This window comes from Dendropsophus ebraccatus, chromosome 14 (assembly GCF_027789765.1).
Source record: "Dendropsophus ebraccatus isolate aDenEbr1 chromosome 14, aDenEbr1.pat, whole genome shotgun sequence".
In the NCBI taxonomy this organism is placed as follows: Eukaryota; Metazoa; Chordata; class Amphibia; order Anura; family Hylidae; genus Dendropsophus; species Dendropsophus ebraccatus.
The window spans coordinates 61193276-61219338 of NC_091467.1; positions in this window are offsets into that span (position 1 = coordinate 61193276).

Genomic DNA, 26063 nt, shown 5'->3' on the forward strand with positions numbered 1-26063 from the left:
AACAACACTATATTACCCAGCCACCGATATAAAGGCTTAGATACACCACAGCCACTGCTCTACAGATTTAGATAGACTACTGTGTCACCACAGCCACCACTCTGCAGGCTTAGATACACAGATGTATCACCCCAATCACCGCTCTACAGGCTTAGATAGACTACTGTGTCACCACAGCCACCGCTCTGCAGGCTTGGATACACTGGTGTATCGCCCCAACCACCGCTCTACAGCCTTAGATACACCAATATATCACCCCAGCCCTTTGACTACAAGCTTAGGTTTAGATACGCAGCACCCATCTCGATACATGTCACTCTGAGCCACCGCTCTACAGGATACACCAGCGTCCTTCATACAGGTCATTGAAGACAAAAGCTACCACTCTAAAGGCTGTATCACACAGCACAGGCTTAGATATACGGGACTAGTCTATAGATGTCACCAAGAACCACAGCTCTTCATTCTGTAACACACAGAACAAGCTTAGATACACAGTCGTCCTCCATACACGTTACTGAGAACCAGTGTTCTATAGGCAGATGTGTGCGGCTCCTGGGGGGCAACTGTGTCACAGAGGACGGGAGCAGAGTAGCAGCTCTACAGGCTGTATCACACAGAACAGGCTTAGATACACACTCCTGCTCCACCATACCAGAGCCACCACTCTCACTCTGCAGGCTGTATCACACAGGGATGGCTGAGATACACAGTGGCCACCTCCATACATGTCAGCGCTGTGAGCTGCTCCTAAGAGACAACTGCATGACAGAGGATGATGTGTGTATCACACAGCCTAGGCTTAGATAGAAGGTATCACAGGCGATTGATTTTCATAAAGCAAGCTATTAGATAGTATCACACATTCTAAGATTAGATACAACATACAGCACACAGTGTTACCTTTAGATACAAATTACGATCACACATGATTAGACACAGGAATGAGGGGCTTAGATACAGCAGTTCACCAGACAGTATCACACATGATCGATTTAGGTACTGCAGCTCAGCAGAGAGTATCTCACGAGGGGCTTAGATACAGCGTCTCAGCAGACAGTTTCATACTAGATGGGCTTAGAATACAGGTACTCAGGAGACAGTATCACACATGAGGGGCTTAGATACATCATCTCAGTACACAGTAACATACACGAGAGGTTTAGATACATCAGCTCAGTACACAGTATCACACATGAGGGGTTTAGATAAATCAGCTCAGTAGACAGTATCATACTAGAGCGGCTTAGATACATCAGCTCAGTACACAGTATCACACATGAGGGGCTTAGATAAATCAGCTCAGTAGACAGTATCATACTAGAGCGGCTTAGATACATCAGCTCAGTACACAGTATCACACATGAGGGGCTTAGGTACATCAGCTCAGTAGACAGTATCATACTAGAGCGGCTTAGATACATCAGCTCAGTACACAGTATCACACATGAGGGGCTTAGATAAATCAGCTCAGTAGACAGTATCATACTAGAGCGGCTTAGATACATCAGCTCAGTACACAGTATCACACATGAGGGGCTTAGGTACATCAGCTCAGTAGACAGTATCATACTAGAGCGGCTTAGATACATCAGCTCAGTACACAGTATCACACATGAGGGGCTTAGGTACATCAGCTCAGTAGACAGTATCATACTAGAGCGGCTTAGATACATCAGCTCAGTACACAGTATCACACATGAGGGGCTTAGGTACATCAGCTCAGTAGACAGTATCATACTAGAGCGGCTTAGATACATCAGCTCAGTACACAGTATCACACATGAGGGGCTTAGATACATCAGCTCAGTAGACAGTATCATACTAGAGCGGCTTAGATACATCAGCTCAGTACACAGTATCACACATGAGGGGCTTAGATAAATCAGCTCAGTAGACAGTATCATACTAGAGCGGCTTAGATACATCAGCTCAGTACACAGTATCACACATGAGGGGCTTAGGTACATCAGCTCAGTAGACAGTATCATACTAGAGCGGCTTAGATACATCAGCTCAGTACACAGTATCACACATGAGGGGCTTAGGTACATCAGCTCAGTAGACAGTATCATACTAGAGCGGCTTAGATACATCAGCTCAGTACACAGTATCACACATGAGGGGCTTAGGTACATCAGCTCAGTAGACAGTATCACACATGAGGGGCTTAGAATACGGCTGCTCACCACACAGTATCACACACGTGGGATTAGATACATGATCACTACCCTGGGGTGTAGCTTGCTGTGTTGACACCTTAGTTGCACAAGTTCTGGGATTATTATTAACTCTTTACTGTAAGAGGAAGTGGCGGTTTGTGATGTCACTCCTGCACCATGTGACCTGCTGGTATAAGGCGTCACCGGAGAACTCCCCGACCACTACCATGAAAGTCACCTATGTCACCTGTACTGTGCCCAGCTACTGTTCTCTGTTATCAGCCCCTGTGTAATCTATACTGTGCCCGGCTACTGTTCTCTGTTATCAGCCCCTGTGCCCCCTATACTGTGCCCAGCTACTGTTCTCTGTTATCAGCCCCTGTGCCCCCTATACTGTGCCCGGCTACTGTTCTCTGTTATCAGCCCCTGTGCCCCCTATACTGTGCCCGGCTACTGTTCTCTGTTATCAGCCCCTGTGCCCGCTATACTGTGCCCGGCTACTGTTCTCTGTTATCAGCCCCTGTGCCCCCTATACTGTGCCCGGCTACTGTTCTCTGTTATCAGCCCCTGTGCCCCCTATACTGTGCCAGGCTACTGTTCTCTGTTATCAGCCCCTGTGCCCCCTATACTGTGCCAGGCTACTGTTCTCTGTTATCAGCCCCTGTATCACCTATACTGTGCCCGGCTACTGTTCTCTGTTATCAGCCCCTGTATCACCTATACTGTGTCCGGCTACTGTTCTCTGTTATCAGCCTCTGTATCACCTATACTGTGCCCGGCTACTGTTCTCTGTTATCAGCCCCTGTATCACCTATATTGTGCCCGGCTACTGTTCTCTGTTATCAGCCCCTTTATCACCTATACTGTGCCAGGCTACTGTTCTCTGTTATCAGCCCCTGTGCCCCCTATACTGTGCCAGGCTACTGTTCTCTGTTATCAGCCCCTGTATCACCTATACTGTGCCCGGCTACTGTTCTCTGTTATCAGCCCCTGTATCACCTATACTGTGTCCGGCTACTGTTCTCTGTTATCAGCCTCTGTATCACCTATACTGTGCCCGCCTACTGTTCTCTGTTATCAGCCCCTGTATCACCTATACTGTGTCCGGCTACTGTTCTCTGTTATCAGCCCCTGTATCACCTATACTGTGTCCGGCTACTGTCTCTGTTATCAGCCTCTGTATCACCTATACTGTGCCCAGCTACTGTTCTCTGTTATCAGCCAATTATTGACACACTTCATATGAAATGCAGGGATCTGATTGGTTGCTGTAGCTGGTTGCTAAGGAATTGATAGCATTGCCTGTAGCAACCAGGTATACAATAAAAGCTGGAATCTGTGTCCAATTCCTTAAGGGATATTCTGAAATTTACGGAAAATGGTTGGAATCGGGATAAATGACGTCATGTACCTGGTTGACATGTGCAGTACACGTAGGGAGGGAAGCCGCAGAGGCCACTGATTGGCCCACAGTATATGTGATGTCAGAGTGGCGGTGTTTGACACTGGTGACATCACTACTTCTTGGATTACACGTACAAACAGGTCATGTGAGAAAACTATGACATCACTAGCCTCCTCCTCAGCCACGCCCACTGCGCCTACAGCTGATAATCCCGCCATTGTGGTGTCACTATCTGGTGACCTTGCGTCTCCTATCTGCTCCTGTATGTTTGACTTCCCTGTTTTCTCGCCCTTGTGCGCGGTCGTCCCGTTGTGGGCGGCACGTTATGATTTCCTCACGTTACAAAAGGAGAAACGGATCCAAACATGTTTCCTGCGGCATTGAGGGTCGAGGGCGGGTCATGGCCTCTAAATCTTTAAAGGGCCAGAAGCCCTTAAAGGAGAGACCCCCTTAAGGGCCCTATTCCACCGGACGATTATCGTTCCCATAATCGTTAAAGATTAACGATCTCAAACGACCGCTATTGTGAAAGACCTGAAAACGTTCACTCATTTCCATGGAACGATAATCGTTACTTATGATTGTATTCGCTGTTTGTTCGCTATTGCGTTCGTATCTACTGCGAACGACCAAACGACATCTTATTCAATGAGAACGACTTGCGAACGTTTTGCGAACGAGCAACGATAAAAATAGGTCCAGGTCTTATAAAGCGATCAACGATTTCTCGTTCGGTCGTTATTCGTTAACTGCATTTCAACCGAATGATTATCGTTTAGATTCGAACGATTTAACGATAATCTGAACGATAATCGTCCGGTGGAATAGGGCCCTAAAGAGTATTTATTCATTTCCATATCCTGAAGTGATTCGCTGAGCTTGAAGGGGGTTCTGGTGTCGCTGGTCATGTGACATTGTCTGATATGATGACATCACATTAATGATGACGGCACCAAATTCTGTCAGTGCAGAAAGTTTTACTGATTGTTTTCTTTTAGTTTTGTTACTTTTTTCTTTTATGTTTTTCTATGATTCCTGTTTCACGTCCATCACTCTCCTCTCAGTTCAGAATATGATTTTGATGGCCTATCCTGCCCCCCTCTGGTCAAATAGAAGAAGCGCCATCACATGTTGTAGAAACTTTAAGGGATCTACTGTAGAAAAAAGGTACAGGAAGGTTCTCCTTTAAAGGGGTTATCCAGCGCTACAAAAACATGGCCACTTTCTTCCAGAGACAGCACCACTCTTGTCTCCAGCTTGGGCGGGGGTTTTGCTGCTCAGTTCCATTGAAGTGAATGGAGCTTAATTGCAAACCACACCTGACCTGGAGACAAGAGTCGTGTTGTCTCTGAAAGAAAGTGGCCATGTTTTTGTAGCGCTGGATAACCCCTTTAAGGACTTGGTGGACCTCTTGGTCCAACTAATTGTGGTGAAACTATAACTCCCAACATCCCCTGATGGCCGCAAGAAGAAAATCCTAATTCTGTGGCTGCAGTTGTCTGAAAGTAGCGCAAGAAAAAGTTCCCTCCAGGGGAAGTACAGGGACCTCCAAAGTATACATTGTTAGGGGCCCATGTATGTCAATGGCTGATATCACCCCCAATAAGGGTCAGAAAATCCAGGTGAACGCAAGGAGAAGGAGAGAGAGGGGAAAAAAGATTGGAAGGGGGATAAAAGAAAGGGGAGAAGAAGTGGAGGGAAAAAGGTGAGACGATAGAAAGGGGGAGAGGAAGAGCATAGGAGGGAAAGAGGAGAAGGATGAAGAGATGGATAGAGGAAGAGGAGAGGGGGGAAAGGAGAGGAAGAGGATGGGAGGGAAAGAGGAGAAGGAAGAAGAGATGGATAGAGGAAGAGGAGAGGGGAAAAGGAGAGGAAGAGGATGGGAGGGAAAGAGGAGAAGGATGAGGAGAGGAGAAGGGGGAGAGGAAGAGGATAGGAGGGAAAGAGGAGAAGGAAGAAGAGAGAGATAGAGGAAGAGGAGAGGGGGGAAAGGAGAGGATGGGAGGGAAAGAGGAGAAGGATGAAGAGATGGATAGAGGAAGAGGAGAGGGGGAAAGGAGAGGAAGAGGATGGGAGAGAAAGAGGAGAAGGATGAGGAGAGGAGAAGGGGGAGAGGAAGAGGATAGGAGGGAAAGGGGAGAAGGATGAGGAGAGGAGAAGGGGGAGAGGAAGAGGATAGGAGGGAAAGGGGAGAAGAAAGGGATAGGGGAAGAGGGGGAGGAAAGTAAGAGGAAGAAAGGGATAGGGGAAGAGGGGGAGGAAAGTAAGAGGAAGAAAGAGAGAGGGGAAAGAGAAATGGAATGAGAGAAAGGGGAGAAAAAGTGGAGGGTAAAAGGTGAGATGATAGTAAGGGAGAGGAAGAGGATAGGAGAAGGGGGAGAGGAAGAGGGCAGGAGCAAGAGAGGGGAAGGGGGAGAGGAAGAAAAGAGGAGAGAATGGGAAAGAAAGAGGGAGAGGAAAGAGAGAAGGAGAAAATGAATGGAAGGGGGAGAGGATAGGAGCAGGAGAAGAAGGGGAAGAGAAGAGACCAGAAAGAGGAGAGGGGAAGGGTGATGGAAGAGGAGAGGGGAAGGGGGAGAGGAAGGAAAGGGAAGAAAGGGAGAGAGGAAAGAGAGAGGGGGAAGATGAATGGAAGGGGGGAGAGGATAGGAATAGGAGAAGAAGAGGAAGAGGATAGGAGGAATAGAGGAGAAGGAAGAAGAGAGGGGAAGGGGAGAAGAAGAAAAGAGAAGGGAGAGGAAAGAGAGAGGGGAAGAGGTATGGAAAGGGGAGAGGATGGGTACAGGAGAAGAAGGGGAAGAGGAGAGACCAGGAAGAGGAGATAAGGGGAAGGAGGGGGGGGGGGGATACAACGATGACAGGAAGGGAAGAGAAATAAGAAAAGAGAGAAATGAGGAAAGGAAAAGGAGGGAAAGGGTGTGAAGAAGAGGATAGTAAGAGAAAGGGAGGATAGAAGAGATGAGGTATCCCGGGGGATCTCCTGTTGGCTGTATTGGTTGTTGACCCAGCAGAAAGTATTACACTTGACAGGCTTGGATACCACAACTCACTGGACTGTATCACATATAATAGATTTACATACACAGCTCAGCAGGAAGTATCAAACATTATAGATTTAGATACAGCAGCTCTGGTGGTAGTATCATGTATGGCAGGTGCAGATTCTGTAGCTCAGCAAGCAGTATCACATGTGACAGGCTTAGATACAGCAGCTCTGGTGGTAGTATCATGCATGGCAGGTGCAGATTCTGTAGCTCAGTAAGCAGTATCACATGTGACAGGCTTAGATACAGCAGCCCTGGTGGTAGTATCATGTATGGCAGGTGCAGATTCTGTAGCTCAGTAAGCAGTATCACATGTGAGAGGCTTAGATACAGCAGCTCTGGTGGTAGTATCATGTATGGCAGGCAGATTCTGTAGCTCAGTAAGCAGTATCACATGTGACAGGCTTAGATACAGCAGCTGGGTGTATTTATAGCTGATGATGACGGTGCAGTCCCGTGCGGCAGATGGCTGCTCCATGAATCGCTTTCTATCCTCTTCTTCCTATTTTGCGGCTTCAATACCAGATAATTAATTTTTGGCCTTGACTTCATATTGGCAGAAAGCGGGCGAAAAGAAAAAACACATTGAGTGAATGTGAAGTGAGGAGCAGCGGATCTGAGGGAGGGGGCAGAGGAAGATGGAGGGGGCAGAGGAGGATGGAGGGGGCAAAGGAGATTAGAGGGCAAAGGAGAGGAGAGGGCAGAGGAGAATGGAGGGGGCAAAGGAGAGGAGGGGGCAGAGGAGGATGGAGGGGGCAGAGGAGGATGGAGGGGGCAAAGGAGAGGAGAGGGTAAAGAAGAGGAGGGGGCAGAGGATAATGGAGGGGGCAAAGGAGAGGAGAGGGCAAAGGAGAGGAGGGGGCAGAGGAGGATGGAGGGGGCAAAGGAGAGGAGAGGGCAAAGAAGAGGAGGGGGCAGAGGAGAATGGAGGGGGCAAAGGAGAATGGAGGGGGCAAAGGAGAATGGAGGGGGCAAAGGAGGATGGAGAGGGCAAAGGAGAGGAGGGGGCAGAGGAAGATGGAGGGGGCAAAGGAGAGGAGAGGGCAGAGGAAGATGGAGGGGGCAAAGGAGAGGATAGGGCAAAGAAGAGGAGGGGGCAGAGGAGAATGGAGGGGGCAAAGGAGGATGGAGGGGCAAAGGAGAGAAGAGGGCAAAGAAGAGGAGGGGGCAGAGGAGGATGGAGGGGGCAGAGGAGAATGGAGGGGGCAAAGGAGGATGGAGGGGCAAAGGAGAGAAGAGGGCAAAGAAGAGGAGGGGGCAGAGGAGGATGGAAGGGGCAAAGGAGAGAAGAGGGCAAAGAAGAGGAGGGAGCAGAGGAGGATGGAGGGGGCAAAGGAGAGGAGAGGGCAAAGAAGAGGAGGGGGCAGAGGAGAATGGAGGGGGCAAAGGAGAGGGCAGAGGAGGATGGAGGGGCAGAGGTGGATGGAGGGGGCAAAGGAGAGGAGAGGGCAAAGAATAGGGGGGGCAGAGGAGAATGGAGGGGCAAAGGAGAGGGCAAAGAAGAGGGGGGGCAGAGGAGAATGGAGGGGGCAGAGGAGGATGGAGGGGCAAAGAAGAGGAGAGGGCAAAGAAGAGGGGGGGCAGAGGAGGATGGAGGGGGGAAAGGAGAGGGCAAAGAAGGGGGGGCAGAGGAGGATGGAGGGGGGAAAGGAGAGGAGAGGGCAAAAAAGAGGAGGGGGCAGAGGAAGATGGAGGGGGCAAAGGAGAGGAGAGGGCAAAAAAGAGGAGGGGGCAGAGGAGGATGGAGGGGGCAAAGGGGAGGAGAGGGCAAAGAAGAGGAGGGGGCAGAGGAGAATGGAGGGGGCAAAGGAGAGGAGAGGGCAAAGGAGAGGAGGGGGCAGAGGAAAATGGAGGGGGCAAAGGAGAGGACAGGGCAAAGAAGAGGAGGGGGCAGAGGAGGATGGAGGGGGCAAAGGGGAGGAGAGGGCAAAGAAGAGGAGGGGGCAGAGGAGGATGGAGGGGGCAAAGGAGAGGACAGGGCAAAGAAGAGGAGGGGGCAGAGGAGGATGGAGGGGGCAAAGGGGAGGAGAGGGCAAAGAAGAGGAGGGGGCAGAGGAGGATGGAGGGGGCAAAGGAGAGGGCAAAGAAGAGGAGGGGGCAGAGCAGGATGGAGGGGGCAAAGGAGAGTAGAGGGCAAAGAAGAGGAGGGGGCAGAGGAGGATGGAGGGGGCAAAGGAGAGGAGAGGGCAGAGGAGATTGCATGGGGCAAAGGAGAGGACATGGCAAAGAAGAGGAGGGGGCAGAGGAGATTGGACGGGGCAGAGGAGGATGGAGGGTCAGAGGAGGATGGAGGGGAAAAGGAGAGAAGAGGGCAAAGAATAGGAGGGGGCAGAGGAGAATGGAGGGGGCAGAGGAGGATGGAGGGGGCAAAGGAGAGGAGGGGCAAAGAAGAGGAGGGGGCAGAGGAGAGGAGAGGGCAAAGAAGAGGAGAGGGCAAAGAAGAGGAGGGGGCAAAGAAGAGGAGGGGGCAAAGGAAAGGAGAGGAGAGGGCAGAGGAGGATGGAGGGGGCAGAGGAGAATAGAGGGGGCAAAGGAGAGGAGGGGGCAGTGGAGAATGGAGGGGGCAAAGGAGAGGAGAGGGCAGAGGAGGATGGAGGGGGCAAAGGAGAGGAGGGGGCAGAGGAGAATGAAGGGGGCAGAGGAGAATGGAGGGGGCAAAGGAGAGGGCAAAGAAGAGGAGGATGGAGAGGGCAAAGGAGAGGAGAGGGCAAAGGAGAGGAGAGGGCAGAGGAGGATGGAGGGGGCAGAGCAGAATGGAGGGGGCAAAGAAGAGGAGGGGGCAGAGGAGAATAGAGGGGGCAGAGGAGGGTGGAGGGGGCAGAGGAGGGTGGAGGGGGCAAAGGAGAGGAGAGGGCAAAGAAGAGGAGGGGGCAGAGGAGAATGGATGGGTCAAAGGAGAGGGCAAATAAGAGGGGGGGCAGAGGAGAATGGAGGGGGCAGAGGAGGATGGAGGGGGCAAAGGAGAGGGGGGGCAAAGGAGCAGAGAGGGGCATAGGAGAGGATGGGGGAAAAGGAGATGGGGGGGGGGGGGCGGAGAAGAAGAGGGGGGCCAAGGGAGAGGATAGGGGGGCAGAGCAGGAGGAGGCAGAGGACATCACTTCATTCATCAGAATTATCTTCATTGTTCCTATAAAATGTATAAATATAATCGCTGACATCTGAACCTCTGGGAATAGAAACTGATGATGGATTTGTGTGGCAGAATACAGGGGGGGGTCTCTCAGATATTACATTCAGTATTAGGGGAAGAATACAGGGGTGTGTGTGTGTGGGGGGTCTCTCAGATACCACATCCAGTATTTGGGGGGATAAGGGGTCAGGTTGTGGGGTCTCTCAGATACCACATTCAGTATTAAGGGCAGAGGAGAAGGGTATGGGAGTCTCTCATATACTTAATCTAGTACTGGTGTACAGAGGGTTGAGAGGTCAGAGGTGAGTGTCTCTCAGATACCACATCCAGTATTTGGGGAGCTGAGGGGTCAGGGTGTGGGGTCTCTCAGATGCAACATCCAGTATTGGGGGGGGGGGGCAGAGGGGTCAGAGGTCAGGATCTGGGGGCTCTCCAATACCACATCCAGTATTTGGGGGGCTGAGGGGTCAAGGATGTGAGCGTCTCCCAGATACCACATCAAGTATTGGGGGCGGTAGTGAGCCCATATATTGGATTATAAGATGCCAGTATGTTTGTGGTAATAAGGATCAGTCCAGAGGACACAATGTAGCAAACACTCATCTGTATCAGAAGGGACACAAATAAAAGCAGGGTTCCCATGCACTGACAGCAAAAAGAGATACAGTGGTGCCTTGGATTACGAACATAATTCGTCCCAGACCACGCTTGTAATCCAAATCTACTCTTAAACCAAAGCAAATTTTCCCAAAAGAAATCACTGATATGCAGACAATTGGTTCCACACCCCAAAAATTATTTTTAAATCTGATTAAAAGTTACTGTACAGTATAGCAATCAGCATGTGGAATATAATGTATAGTAACTGCATAAGCCTGATAACACAGCAGCAGTTTGTAGATACAGGATGGAGCTGCAGATCCCCCATAATGCAGTAGCGTAGTACAACAGGTTAGAATAGAGAAGCAGGGCTGCTGTCAGAGGTCTGTGTGGTCACATGACAGCAATGGGGTTTGGGGTGTGTTCAGCATGGACCAATCAGGAAGGGAGAATCACAGAGCTGTACAGGAGGACAGTGACAGAAACTTTTCTATATGGCAGTGTGTATAGCTGAGTGTAACGCCTGGAGTAGTGGATCCACTGGACCGTCACCAGCGATGGCACTAACCTCACCAGGGAGCGGAGTCTAAGGGGCCGCTGGTTTTCACCAGAGCCCGCCGCAAGGCGGGATGGACTTGCTGCGGCAGGCGACCCCCAGGTCGCTACCCCTGGCTTGGTTGCTAGTGACGGCAGGCGAGGCGTGGCAGGAGCAGTAGGCAGGAGATAGTGCTGGCAGAGGTCTGTAGGCGTAACCGCAGGTGACAGGCTGAACACAGGAGCAATGGTGAAACAGAGGAACAGGAACCAGGAACAGGGACTAGGGACCAGGTAGCGGATAGGAATCAGGAACAGGGACTAGGGACCAGGTAGCGGATAGGAATCAGGAACAACAGGGAGCTGGGCCAAACGCTATGGGAAGCATGTAGAGGCTCCAACACGAGGGACAGGGCATGCTGGGATTTATAGGGAGTGATTGGGTGCAACTACCAATTAGGGATGGACTGGCCCTTTAAATCTGAGACAGCCGGCACGCGCGCGCCCTAGGCAGCGGGGACGCGCGCGCCGGCCGGCACAGACGGAGAGCGGAGCGGGACGAGGTGAGGCGCCCCCCGGGGCCGAACAGACCGCAGCGCCGGGTCCCTGCACAGGGACCCCGGCAGCTGCGTGGGATAGAGGGCGGTCGCGGCGGCGGCCCGGAGCACGGGACGCTGCCGCGGCCATGACAGTACCCCCCCCCTTTGGCCTCCCCCTCTTTCTAGCCTGCAGGAACCCCTTGATGAGATCTTTGTCCAGGATGTTAGCCTCGGGTTCCCAGGACCTCTCCTCAGGACCAAATCCTCTCCAGTCCACCAGGAAGAATCGTCTCCCTCTCACAGTTTTCATGGCCAGAATGTCTTTAACAACGTAGACGTCGTCAGAGACGGCTTGTGGAACAGAGTACGGAGACTTATCGGAGAACCGGTTGAGGACCACTGGCTTCAAGAGGGAGACATGGAAGGCGTTCGGAATCCGCATAGTAGGGGGCAGGCGGAGTTTGTAGGTGACAGGGTTGATGCGTTTTAGCACCGAGAAAGGGCCAAGGAATCGAGGACCCAACTTGTAGCTGGGAATCTTGAGTCGAACATATTTGGCCGAGAGCCAGACTTTGTCACCTGGAAGAAAATTCGTGGCAGGTCTCCTCTTCTTATCAGCCTGGTCCTTCATGCGTTCAGAGGCTTTGAGTAAGGACTGTCGAGTTTGTTCCCAGATCGACTGCAGGTCAGATAACAACTCCTCCACGGCTGGGACCCCAGAGGATGGAGAGAGGCAGAGGAGGACGAGGGTGATGCCCGTAGACCACATAGAAAGGAGACTTGCCTGTGGAACTCGAGTCCAGATGGTTATAGGAGAATTCCGCCCATGGAAGTAGATCGGACCAGTTGTCTTGGCGGCTGGACACAAAATGACGTAGGTAGTTACCCAGGATCTGATTGACTCTCTCCACTTGCCCGTTGGTCTGGGGATGGTAGGCCGATGAGAAGTCCAGCTTCACTTGGAGCTGCGAGCAGAGGGCACGCCAAAACTTGGAGACAAATTGAGAGCCTCGGTCGGACACAATGTGAAGAGGAAGTCCATGCAGGCGGAAGATGTGTCGGAAGAACAACTGAGCCAGACGAGGAGCAGAGGGTAGTCCAGGAAGAGCCACGAAGTGAGCCATTTTGGAGAAGCGGTCCGTCACCACCCAAATGACCCGCAGATGGGGGTAGGTCCGTGATGAAATCCATCCCAATGTGGTGCCAGGGATGGTCGGGGACTGGCAAGGGCAAAAGTAGGCCGGCAGGTCTTTGACGGGAAGACTTATTCCTGGCACAGACTGTGCAGGAAGCCACAAAGTCCTTGACATCCTGGAGGAGATTGGGCCACCAGTAGTGACGGGAGATCAATTGCTCGGTCTTTTGAGCTCCTGGATGCCCGGCCACCAAAGAGGAATGCCCCCACTTCAAGATACGTTTTCGGAGTGCGGGGCGCACATAGGTCTTACCGGGAGGCAGTCTCTGCAGAGCAGAAGTGGAAACTGGTACTAGGCGATCGGGAGGTATTATATGACGAGGAGATTCCTCTTGCCCCATGACATCGGATGCTCGGGATAATGCATCGGCCTTTATATTCTTCTCGGCTGGACGGAAATGAATGGTAAAGTTGAACCGAGAGAAGAAGAGGGACCACCTGGCCTGCCGGGGATTGAGGCGTTAAGCCGATTGGAGGTAGAGGAGGTTCTTGTGGTCCGTGTAGATGTTAACGGGGTGTTTAGCCCCCTCTAGGAGATGACGCCACTCCTCCAGTGCCAACTTAATAGCCAGGAGCTCACGGTCTCCAATCGTATAGTTCCTCTCGGCAGGGGAGAAAGTCTTAGAAAAGAACCCGCAGGTTCTGGTCTTGCCTGATCTGTCCCTTTGCGAGAGGACGGCTCCTGCGCCCACAGAAGATGCATCGACTTCAAGCGAAAACGGCCTGGTGACGTCCGGACGGACTAGAGCAGGAGCAGAGGCAAAGGCAGACTTTAGGCTATTGAAGGCTTGTTCGGCCTCAGGAGGCCAACGTCTGGGATCCGCCTTCTTCTTGGTGAAAGCCACTATGGGTGCGACCAGGGTCGAGAAGTGACGGATGAATTGCCGATAATAGTTGGCGAATCCAAGGAAACGTTGGATGGCTCTAAGTCCCACAGGGCGTGGCCACTGGAGGACAGCGGAGAGCTTGGCCGGATCCATCTGTAGACCCTGGTCGGAAACGATATAGCCAAGAAACGGAAGGCTGCGCTGATGGAAAACGCACTTCTCCAGCTTGGCGTACAGATGATTGGCCCGTAGTCTTCGCAGGACCTGACGCACTTGTGCCACATGAGTCTGCTAGTCAGGGGAGAAGACCAAAATGTCGTCAAGATAGACAATGACGCAGACATAGAGGAAGTCTCGGAAGATATCGTTCACGAATTCCTGGAAGACCGCTGGGGCATTGCATAGGCCGAATGGCATGACCAGATATTCGTAGTGCCCATCCCTGGTGTTGAAAGCGGTCTTCCATTTGTCTCCTTCACGAATACGGATTAAGTTATACGCTCCCCTGAGATCCAGCTTGGAGAAGATCCTAGCTCCACGAAGGCGGTCGAATAGTTCGGGAATTAGCGGAAGACGATAACGGTTCTTGACAGTCACCTTATTTAAGCCCCGGTAGTCAATGCATGGGCGGAGAGAACCGTCCTTCTTCTGCACAAAGAAAAATCCAGCGCCAGCGGGAGACGTGGATTTACGAATGAAGCCCTTCTGTAAGTTCTCCCGGATGTAGGAGGACATGGCTTCAGTCTCGGGCACAGAGAGGGGGTATACTCGACCCCGTGGAGGAGAAGTTCCTGGAAGAAGGTCTATAGGGCAATCATAGGGCCGATGAGGTGGTAGTGAGTCCGCCTCCTTAGCCGAGAAGACATCAACGAAGTCTTGGTAATCCTCCGGTAGTCCAGACAGAGGCTTGGCGTATGCAGGTGACCTCGTAGAACATTTGGGTTGAGGAGACCTCAGGCACCTATTTGGACAGTCCTGGCCCCAACTGAGAACCTCCCCAGTTCTCCAGTCAAGCTTAGGGGTATGTAATTGCAGCCAAGGAAGACCCAGCAGGATGTTAGAAGAGGAATGGCGCAAGACGTAGAAGGAGATCCTCTCCTGATGCAAAGCGCCCACCTGGAGGATTAGGGGTACAGTCTGGCAATGTACCGCTTCGTTAAGAATCTCGCCCGTGACCGAAGAGATAGACCGAGGTTGGGCTAGCTGGATCACGGGTATCCGCCATCTTTGGACCAAGGAAGCAGAAATGAAACTGCCAGCAGCGCCAGAGTCGATGAGGGCAGTGGTCTGACGAACCTGCCCAGAGGGTGTCTGGATGGAGACTGGCATAGTCAACCTTGGAGAGGTGGCATTCACACCTAGGGAGGCCTCTCCCACCGGACCTAGGTGCGAGCGTTTCCCGGACGCTGAGGACGTTGGGGACATCCCTGCCGATAGTGATCAGCGCCACCGCAATAGAGGCAGAGATTCAGGTTCCGTCGACGAGTCCTCTCATCAGTTGTCAGGCGAGCACGTTCCACCTGCATAGGAACCTCTGGAGACGACTGGGACATGGGAGCAACGGGATTCTGGAACACCGGTGCCAGCCGAGGATGGCGACGGGGCAGACTCAGACGCCGTTCTTGCCGGACCTCCTCCTCTCTCTCGGAAAACCTGGTGTAGACTCTGGTAGCCAGTAGGATGAGTTCGTTCAAAGAGGTAGGCAGGTCTCGGGCAGCGAGCACATCCTTCACTTGACTGGACAGGCCCTTTTTAAAGGTGGCAATCAGAGCGGCCTCATTCCAGTCTAGTTCCGCAGCCAGGGTGCGGAACTGGATGGCGTAATCACCAACGGAGGAAGTTCCTTGGGATAAATTGAGGAGAGCAGTCTCAGCCGAAGACGCACGGGCAGGTTCCTCAAAGACAGAGCGGAACTCGTCCAGGAAGATTCGGAGATTGGCAGCAACCGGATCATTACGGTCCCATAGTGGCATGGCCCAGGTCAGAGCTCTACCCTCCAATAGGCTGATAATAAAAGCCACTTTAGAGCGCTCGGTGGCAAACTGACTGCTTAGAAGTTCGATATACATAGTGCATTGGGTCAGGAATCCTCTGCACAACTTGGGGTCACCTCCATATTTACTTGGGAGAGCCAGTCGTAGTTTTGAAGAGGCTGCAGGTGGTGATGACTGCTGAGCTGTGGTATGCTGCTGTACGGCTGCAGTCAGTTGTTGGATCTGCTGTGACTGTTGCTGGATCTGTTGAGCCTGTAGGGCGACCACTCGGGCTACTTCGCGGATATCAGGCACCTCGCCGGGATCCATGGTTGGAGCCTACTGTAACGCCTGGAGTAGTGGATCCACTGGACCGTCACCAGCGATGGCACTAACCTCACCAGGGAGCGGAGTCTAAGGGGCCGCTGGTTTTCACCAGAGCCCGCCGCAAGGCGGGATGGACTTGCTGCGGCAGGCGACCCCCAGGTCGCTACCCCTGGCTTGGTTGCTAGTGACGGCAGGCGAGGCGTGGCAGGAGCAGTAGGCAGGAGATGGTGCTGGCCGAGGTCTGTAGGCGTAACCGCAGGTGACAGGCTGAACACAGGAGCAATGGTGAAACAGGGGAACAGGAACCAGGAACAAGGACTAGGGACCAGGTAGCGGATAGGAATCAGGAACAGGGACTAGGGACCAGGTAGCGGATAGGAATCAGGAACAACAGGGAGCTGGGCCAAACGCTATGGGAAGCATGTAGAGGCTCCAACACGAGGGACAGGGCATGCTGGGATTTATAGGGAGTGATTGGGTGCAACTACCAATTAGGGATGGACTGGCCCTTTAAATCCGAGACAGCCGGCGCGCGCGCGCCCTAGGAGGCGGGGACGCGCGCGCCGGCCGGCACAGACGGAGAGCGGAGCGGGACGAGGTGAGGTGCCCCCCGGGGCCGAACAGACCGCAGCGCCGGGTCCCTGCACAGGGACCCCGGCAGCTGCGTGGGATAGAGGGCGGTCGCGGCGGCGGCCCGGAGCACGGGACGCCACCGCGGCCATGACACTGAGTGTAAGTGCAGGCACATTATAGCAGCAGCGTGTATAGTTGAGTGTAAGTGCAGGCACATTATAGCAGCAGTGTGTATAGCTGAGTGAGAGTGCAGGCACATTATAGCAGCAGTATGTATAGCTGAGTGAGAGTGCAGGCACATTATAGCAGGAATAGAGAGGATGGGAAACACAAGGGCTGACAAAGACTGCAGGGAGCATGAAGAAATGAGCAGGACAGATGTGGGCACAGTATAGCAGCGCTCTCTGTCTGGGCAGAGAGAGGAAGTACAGCTATGAAGAGATTACCTCCACAGTCCTGTCCCCTGATGCAAGCCCCAGCCTGAAGTGGATCTGCTATGATTTGGAAGGTGAGGGAGACTTCCTGGGTCAGAGTACAGTGCTGTATACCACCCTGTGCAGGCCATGCCCCTCCCCCACTCCCCCTCCCACCCAGTACAGGGAGCTCTTAAACCAAGTTACAATTTTGAAAAACTGTGAGCTCTTAAACCAAAGCGCTCTTAATCCAAGTTAGTCTTAAACCAAGGGACCACTGTATACAATGGTAAGGATTTAAAATGTAACATACAGCAGATGGCGCCATATTCCTGGATATTCACACTGGACAGTGGAATTCTGTATTTAGTAAGGCTGGAGATATTTCTTCCTGCGTCAGCGCAGTCCATGTGAGCTGTGTGCAGAGATGCTGTCAGTAAAGAAGCTGTGTGCAGGGAAGCTATCAGTAAAGAAGCTGTGTGCAGGGAAGCTGTCAGTAAAGAAGCTGTGTGCAGGAAAGCTGTCAGTAAAGAAGCTGTGTGCAGAGATGCTGTCAGTAAAGAAGCTGTGTGCAGGGAAGCTGTCAGTAAAGAAGCTGTGTGCAGGGAAGCTGTCAGTAAAGAAGCTGTGTGCAGGGAGGCTGTCAGTGAAGAAGCTGTGTGTAGGGAAGCTGTCAGTAAAAAGGCTGTGTGTAGAGAAGCTGTGCGTAGAGAAGCTGTGCAGGGAGCAGTCAGTGAAGACTCTACGTGCAGAGAAGCTGTCAATGAAGAAACTGTGTGAAGGGAAGCTGTCAGTGAAGAAGCTGTCAGTAAAGAAGCTGTGTGCAGGAAAGCTGTCTGTGAAGAAGCTGTGTGCAGGGAAGTTGTCAGTAAAAAGGCTGTCTGTGAAGAAGCTGTGTGCAGATAGGAACACAGGGGTGCTAGATATTACTTGCAGGAGCTGATGTTGTATGGTGTAGTACTCGGCCAGTGATAGTGATTGTCGTGACGCCAGTCCTAGTCCAGCACACAGGTGTGATGTTGGTACCTGCTTCGTGTATGGCCGGTGTGTATCCCCACATGGTCTGTGACCTACCGGGCTGTGATAGGTCCCTTGTCACGGTAGTCCTGAGTGGTAATTGACCCAGCTTCTGCCCTACAGTGTCGAGGTACTCGTCCTAATAGGGTGATACAAGCCCCAGTCTTGGTTACCTGGGTGAAGCTAAGTGTCCGTGCATTCCCGCTTAAATTGCACTACAAGATGGAATATGTAGACATCCTGGTAGCTTTGTTCTATCCAGGCTAGTTCCTCTTGTGTAGTAGGATACTGCCCTGCACCTTTTTGACAGGTTCACGGCGTGGGCTTAGGTTATCCCTGACTTTTTTCCCTTGGTAGTGTCTAGCACTGTATAGTAGATCTAATAGATAGACTAGAAGAACTGAGTGTCTCTGGTTGCTTCTGCATACACATGTCTAATTCTGCGTTTCCACAAAACGATAATTGGCCCGATCGTACGATTAACGATGTCGGAGTGACGATTTTTTTTCATAACAATCAGCGTTTAGACGGTACGATATATCGTACGGAGAATTCGTTTGGCGATCGTTTTGCGATTGCTTAAGCCTATCTCACACATTGGTTAAATCGGCGAACGACAAATTTTTTGCGAACGATCAACGACGATTTGAGAACATGTTCAAAGATCAAAATGAACGATTTCTCACTCGTCATTTGATCGTTCGCTGCGTTTACACATACGATTATCGTTCAAATACACCAACTCAACTCACTATCACACTGAACTGAACTAGACTTTTCTTGGACAAGGGTCCTGGCAGAGCTAGGTCCTGGCTTGGCTACAGCAGGGACATCTGTCCTGTGTGTCCTTTTTTCATGAGAATCTGGATAAGACTGAAGCTACACCACCTCGCACTGAGTAACAACTTTCTAAAGGGGATATGTTATCTACCCTGTGAGTGGTGGAAAGGAATAGTGATAGGCTAGAAACTAAGAGCATCTCCCTTAGGTAATAAAAGCACCTGGTACACATAAAACAGTAACCCTTTGGTAGCTTTAGCCGTGCCTTACATAAGAGCTTACATATAAAATACTGAGATCTTGTGGTGAAACTCTAGAACAGTGCTTCTCAATTCCAGTCCTCAGGCCTCACTAACAGGTCACGTTTTGAGGATTTCCTTAGTATTTCACAGGTGATATAATTATACTCAGTGCATCAGGTATTAGCACAGGTGTCCTTTGTATGGGATATCCTAAAAACATGACCTGTTGGTGAGGCTGGAATTGAGAAGCACTGCTCTAGAATACCTTCATCACCACTTAACCTAGAGAAAAAAGCTTTTGCGACAGGTGTATGAAACATGAAACACCGATGGGGGGATACCACCGTTGTAATAACACAACACGGAATCAACGTCCATTAAAGGTGTTCCTAGTGTTTCCCTATGTAGTGTAGTGGTGCAAAGCGGAAATGCACGGAGTCCAGGACAACGTAAACAGTTGCAATGTTGACTTGGCTGTTTTCTTAAAGGAACAGTACAGTATTTTTTTAATGACCAAGTTTACAAGGTGTGTTTTGTGCTAGTTTTGCCAGCCAGTTCCCTTTAAGTCCTGCAATAGCAGATATACTGGAATAGAGTATTTGAAAGTTCCGTAAAGTCTCTGACAGTTACTTAAGAAGAAAGACGTGTAGTTGATGCAAGGTGGCATACCAGGAGGGGGACCTGTCTAGATACGCACTGCATTTTGCTGAAAGTGATCACAGAGTTTCTGGTCCAGTAGTACAGGCCCAAGGTTCACACATCTGGGCAGAGCTAGCTGCTGGAACTGGGTGACAGGTAGTGGGGTACATAGGCTTGTAGCAACTTCTCCAACTGCTTTTAGAAATGTCTTGTGTAAACTGGAAGAATTTGTGATCCTTGAGAAAATTTGGGAGATGACCCCCTAACCTGTGGTAGTTTACCCTTTCTTTACTTTAGCAGGCCATAGCCTGGCTGGCAGGAACTTGTAGAAATAAGCAGATTACAGTCTCTCAGTTGCTCAGGATCTGGCCACAAGGCCAGGCCCTGAAAAAGACTCCCTCAGGAACTCTGTTCTGTGCTGATCTGCTCTGGAACTAATCGGGAACTAATTTGAGTCCGAAAATCTGCTCACCAAACTTATAAGTAAGGGAGGGGACTAGTTTTTTATTGGTGGTGCAGGATAGGGCTGGCTCCAGGTTTTTGTGGGCCCTTGGGCGACAGAACCTCAGCGGGCCCCTCATCCATCCTCTATGCACCCATAATCCACACACTATGCACAATCACTTGAGACACCACAAACGCACAAACACACATTACACAGACACTGCCTGATTCTGTCTGACTCTGACTTACTGACTGACTGACTCACTCATTGACACTGACTGACAAACGCTCACACTGACTGACTGACACACTCAGACACTGATACACAGCACTTACAGCTCAGTCCTCTCCCTCTTCCTTTCTGTCTGTCTGCCTCCACACTGTAAAGATTGAGAACCTTCGGATCATGTGATCAGGTCCTTTACCCTTTTCTCTCTATGTGCAGGTCCTTCTTCATCTCCTGTGTCTTCTGATTTTCAGCTCCTCACCCTGCACTACAGGGACCCTAAAGGTGCTGTGGGCCCCAGCACTTTCCCAGGTAAGCTCTGTGCTGATGCCGGCCCTGGACCAGGCTATCTGGTAACCCAACACTTGGGAGGTCAGAACTGGAGGGAAAGTTTAGCAGGCCTATAAAAGGCTTCGAGTTTAGGGAGGTGGCTGGCAACTGGTTCCCAAGCACATACAAATGTAAGATAGGCAATTAACCCTTTGCAATATACTTCCTGTGTTTACTACAGGAGAAGATAGTGCCATCTTGTGGCCAAAAAGTAGCAAGCACCTTCTATCCACAGATTACCCTGAAACATGGACAACTTCAGTGCCGACCTATATATATATATATATATATATATATATATAGCAGTGGCACACAGGTTCTGGGGCACTGCACAGAGATGCTGTTAGTAAAGAATCTGCATGCAGGGAAGCGGTCAGTGAAGAAGCTGTGTACAGAGAAGCTGTCAGTAAAGATGCTGTGTGTAGGGAAGCTGTTAGTTTTTGTAATGACTTAAAATACGGTGTGGGAATTAAACTCCACTGTGTATATAATAAGCCATTTTGGCCACTAGGTGGCATCAGTGTGCTGAATTTGCACCCACATTAGAACTGCATAAACAAAGTAAGACTTCATTCACACATTATTTCTTTCTGTTTATGAATCAAGATCCTGATTTACTGACAGAAAAAAGACCTATTGATTTCAGTGTGGATACCCACACATTCATTTCTGACCACTGATCCATTCTGATAAAAGTAGGGCCTGCACTTATCTGGTAGTTTTTTTTTTTTTTTTTTTCAGAACAGAAGCTCCAATAGAAGTCAATGGGTCCATACCAGATAACACTGCTCATGCACTGTCTGCTGGCTGTTGTTCACTGAGGCATTGCCTAGGCAGGCTCCACCCTGTGGCCTTTTATTACCCTCCTGTCAGATTTTTCTGATCTGCAAAAACTGGTGCAAAACCGATGGTTTCTCCAGGACATCAGACTCACTGATGCTGCAGAAATGGCTGAAGCCTACCAGCTATGAGTTACACAACAGTATCACTGACACCAATGTATAAAACTATACAGTGAAGTGATCTGCTGTGACCACTAGAGGGCGACAAAGAGTAATATCACTGAGCTCTAGAGACCTGCAGAACATTGCTCTCTCCTGACAGCTACATAGTGATATACCCTGCAGATTATTGCCCCACTGACCTCTCTACAGATCTGCAGGGCATCCCTCTGTTCTCACTACTTCCTGATGGATACATAGTGACATCCTGCAGATTATTACACCACTGACCTCTCTACAGATCTGCAGGACATCCCTCTGTCCTCTCAACCTCCTGAGAGATATATAGCGATATATCATGCAGATTATTACACCTTTTACCTGTTAACAGATCTGCAGAGCTTCACTTCATCCTCACTACTTTTTGATGGATACATAGTGCTATATGCTGCAGATTATTACACCACTGACCTCTCTACAGATCTGCAGAACATTGCTCTGTCCTCTTTACCTCCTGGCAGATAGACAGTGATATATTCTGTCATCCACCTGATAAGTAAGTGCCCCCCTTACAGACTTGGCGCCCTGTATAGTACGAGGACTTCGCAGATATTTAACCTTTCATTCAGCTCCCCGACACCCTCATCATCACATTATCACCCTCATCATCCGCTCTCTACATAATCACATGTAATCAGAGTCGGCTGCAATTAAAGTTGCGCTGGTCTCACCCGGGTCACGTGACATTATTCAGATTAACCCCACACTTACCAGGACACTGGTTGGGGTTTTATTTATTTACCATAAGGAGATATGCTATTTATGTCCACTAGATGGCGACTATATTGAACTCTTTGATTCATCGCTGCTTGGACCTTGTGCTTCATGACCATAATGAGTCAATGTTATATCCAGGAATGCTGAGAGTTGTAGTTCCTAACAGCTGGAGTCATCAGCTGGTGTATGTCGTCTTTCACAGCACTTTCCTTGGATATACAGCAGAGACCACTCACTTCCCAATAGCTTGAAATCAAACTTTCCAATCTGTTGTGCTGACATCTAGTGGCCAATCTGAAAACTGTAGCCTTTACACAATCAATGAGTACCAGTATCAGAAACGCGTTATCAGTCTTTTATGGGTTTATGAGCGAAGATCACTCTACTGTTTGTAATGAAGCACAGCTATGACTAAAGGTCCCCATACAGCTTAGACTTTATTCGTCCGAACCTGCCTCTGATAGCCGATTTGTCGTTAATCTAAGTTTTATGAGGCTCTTGTGCCCATCCGACGACACATGATGTCAGTAGAGATAGGGGTCACACTTGATGGAAAATTAACATCTTTGTTTCAGGAGAGATAAGCAGTAGTGATGAGCGAATAGTATTGGATGAAATAGTACTCTATTCTTGCTATTTGATTGCATTCGAATATTCGAACGATAACGCAGTAAAAATTAGATTCGCCTTCCCACCCGCACTGTTGCTTTTTCCAGCCAATAAACATGCAGGGGGGGGGGAGGGACAGGCACTAGGAATAGGCAGGACTTAAAAAAAACCTCTAAGGGTATAAACACACACACTGTATACGCAGCGTATTTACTGCTGCAATACGCAGCAAATACGCAGCAAATACACAGCAAATACGCAACAAATACGCAGCAGATTAGATCTAAATAACTGAACACAGCATCAAATCTGCACCATCAAATCTGCTGCAGATCTGCTGCGTATTTGCTGCGTATCTGCTGCGTATATGGTGTGTGTGTTTGTACCCTAACTGTCTGGCTAAACCATGTGACCTCCTGAATATAAGAATAGTGGATTTCAGATTTGTATCACTTGCTGGTTGGAGCTAGAGAGGGACAGACCAGGGAGAGAAAGCTTTTAGGTGAAGATAGGTAGGGAGGGACCCCCTAAAGCCCTTGTTAGGGCTAAAGGTATAAAAACCAGAGATTTAGGAGCTGTTGTGAGACAGGCAGTGTGTTTAGACATCTACGGCTGTATACTGTGTGTGGGATAATACATTTTATTTTGCTACTACTAATTTGTGCGTCTGTGTCCTGTAAAGGCGTTGACCAGTCCTTTAATTTTAATATTTTAAAAATCAATTATATATCCGGTATACGGCTCTATACTGTGAGTGTGGGAAAATACCTGTTATTTTGCTACTACAGATTTGTGCAGTCTGCGCCCTGTAAAGGCGTTGACCAGTCCTTTAATTTTAATATTTTAAAAACCAATTATATATCCGGTATACGGCTCTATACTGTGAGTGTGGGAAAATACCTGTTATTTTGCTACTACTGATTTGTGCAGTCTGCGTCCTGTAAAGGCGTTGACCAGTCCTTTAATTTTAATATTTTAAAAAACAATTATATATCCGGTATATGGCTGTATACTGTGAGTGTGGGATAATACCTGTTACTACTACTATTGCTAATAATACTATTGCTACTACTGATTTGTAGTTATCGTTAATTTTCGTCTCATCACTAGTGTTAGATGCAGCCAAGCATGCTTCCCCTGCTGTCCTATATGCATCCAGAGGTGTTGGCATCTCCTGAAATGTCATTGGGCACTTGGTGACCTCCTAGTGGTCAGATATTTCCAAGTTCCAAGTATTTTTCTCCCTTAGACTATAATGGGATTCGATATTTGTTCGAATATACAAATATCGGGAGCTATTCGTATCAAATATTTCACTATCACTCATCTCTAATAAGCAGCAGTAAGAACCGAAGGGATAACTGATGGACAGACAATCATTCGGCCATCAGTTATTGAAGGTGGAAGGACAGCTAAGATCAATGCCTGAAATGCGTCAGAATTCTTAGTTTTCAATGTGCAGAAGTGTGGAGGTCATACTTCTACCTAAAACAAGTTGGTACCAGAAATGCATCGGAATTCTAATTCTTTCATGAGACCTATCGGCCATACAACTTGAAATGAGGGCTGGCACCAGAAATGCGTCAGCAGCTCGATTCTTCTACTTAAGGGGCACACAGCTGTAACAAAGCATTGTTATGGGAAACGGGTCAGAATTCTTCTTTCTTTGTGATCTTAACTAAATGAATCAATAAAGTTTACAGATTCAAAAAATTAATAAGAAGCAGCCTTTCTCTTGCTTAAGCTATGAACAATGAATGTTACCTAAAACGCGACAGAACTCTCCTGACATTTGGAATAATGTCTGTGATTGTAACAAAATGAATCAATAAAGTTGTTTTTATAGATTCAATGGATTTCTAAGTGCCGGCCTGCCTCTTGTTTGATATCGAGCAAAGCTTAGGGCCCTATTTCACCGGACGATTATCATTCAGATTATCGTTAAGTCGTTCGAATCTAAACGATAATCGTTCGATTGGATAGCAGTTAACGACTAACGACTGAACGAGAAATCGTTGATCGTTTAATAAGACCTGGACCTATTTTTATCATTTTATTAATAAGAAGTCCTTCGGTCGTTCGCAGTAGTCACGACAAGGCGACCGCAAGAACGATCATAAGTAACGATTATCTTTCCAAGTAAATGGGTAAACGATTTCAGGTCTATCGTAATAGCCGTCGTTTGGATCGTTTATCGTTAACGATAATGCGAACGATAATTGTCCCGTGGAATAGGGCCCTAAGACTAACAAACTATACCCAAAACGCGTCAGGACTCCGTTTTTGGTATGATATCTGTGATTATAACAACATGAAGTTGGTTCTGATCAGGGGACTGGTGAGTGCCAGCCTGTCTCCCTGTCTCTTAAGACTTTCAGGGGTGGGGGCGACAATGGGGGGGTCCTCGGGCCCCCCCCTACAGCTGACAATGAGTCAAGATGCTTCCACTTTTTGAGGACTTTTTTCTGGAGGTGAGAGAGTTAACCTTGCCGCGCGCGGTCATTAGCAGCTTCTACATTTGCATTCACACCTGTTCCGTTGTTCACTGATTTTGGGAGAACAGATGGCGGCACTTCACGTTTTTTTTCCCCTTTCCTTCGGAATTGAACAGGAGATCTTATTATAGCAGCAGCAGCGAAGTGTTTCTGGGTCGGATGACTCTGGGCTTAACCGCAACACTCGAAAGTTGGACGGGTGCGACTCGCCGTTCAGGACCAAAATAGCGAAATTCTAATCCTCTTGCGGTCTGCAGTGAATGCTCCCTCTGAGCAGCATTACTGTCAGGGAGGATTACGGGGGTCCGGGGTCCATCATATTTAGGATAACTCTAGGATTTCCTGATTGTTCCGAAGATATCGGATTAAGAAATAAACCATAAAATATGGTGTCATTTCCTCCAAATTATCAAAGGATGTGGTAGATAAAATGGTATTTTTTAATGATTTGTAACCACAGCAGCACAGAGAATGCCAGGAGAAGAGTGTTCTGATCTTATGAGAGGCTGTGATGTAGATCTAATAAATACCACCAGCCCAGAGGGCAGGAGACAGTGTACTGTGCATGAGATCTATCTATCTCCTATCTATCTATCTATCTATCTATCTATCTCCTATCTATCTATCTATCTATCTATCTATCTATCTATCTATCTTCTATCTATCTCCTATCTATCTATCTATCTCTCTATCTATCTCCTATCTATCTTCTATCTCCTATCTATCTTCTATCTCCTATCTATCTATCTATATCCTATCTATCTATCTATCTATCTCCTATCTATCTTTCTATCTATCTATTATCTATCTATCTCCTATCTATCTCCTATTATCTATCATC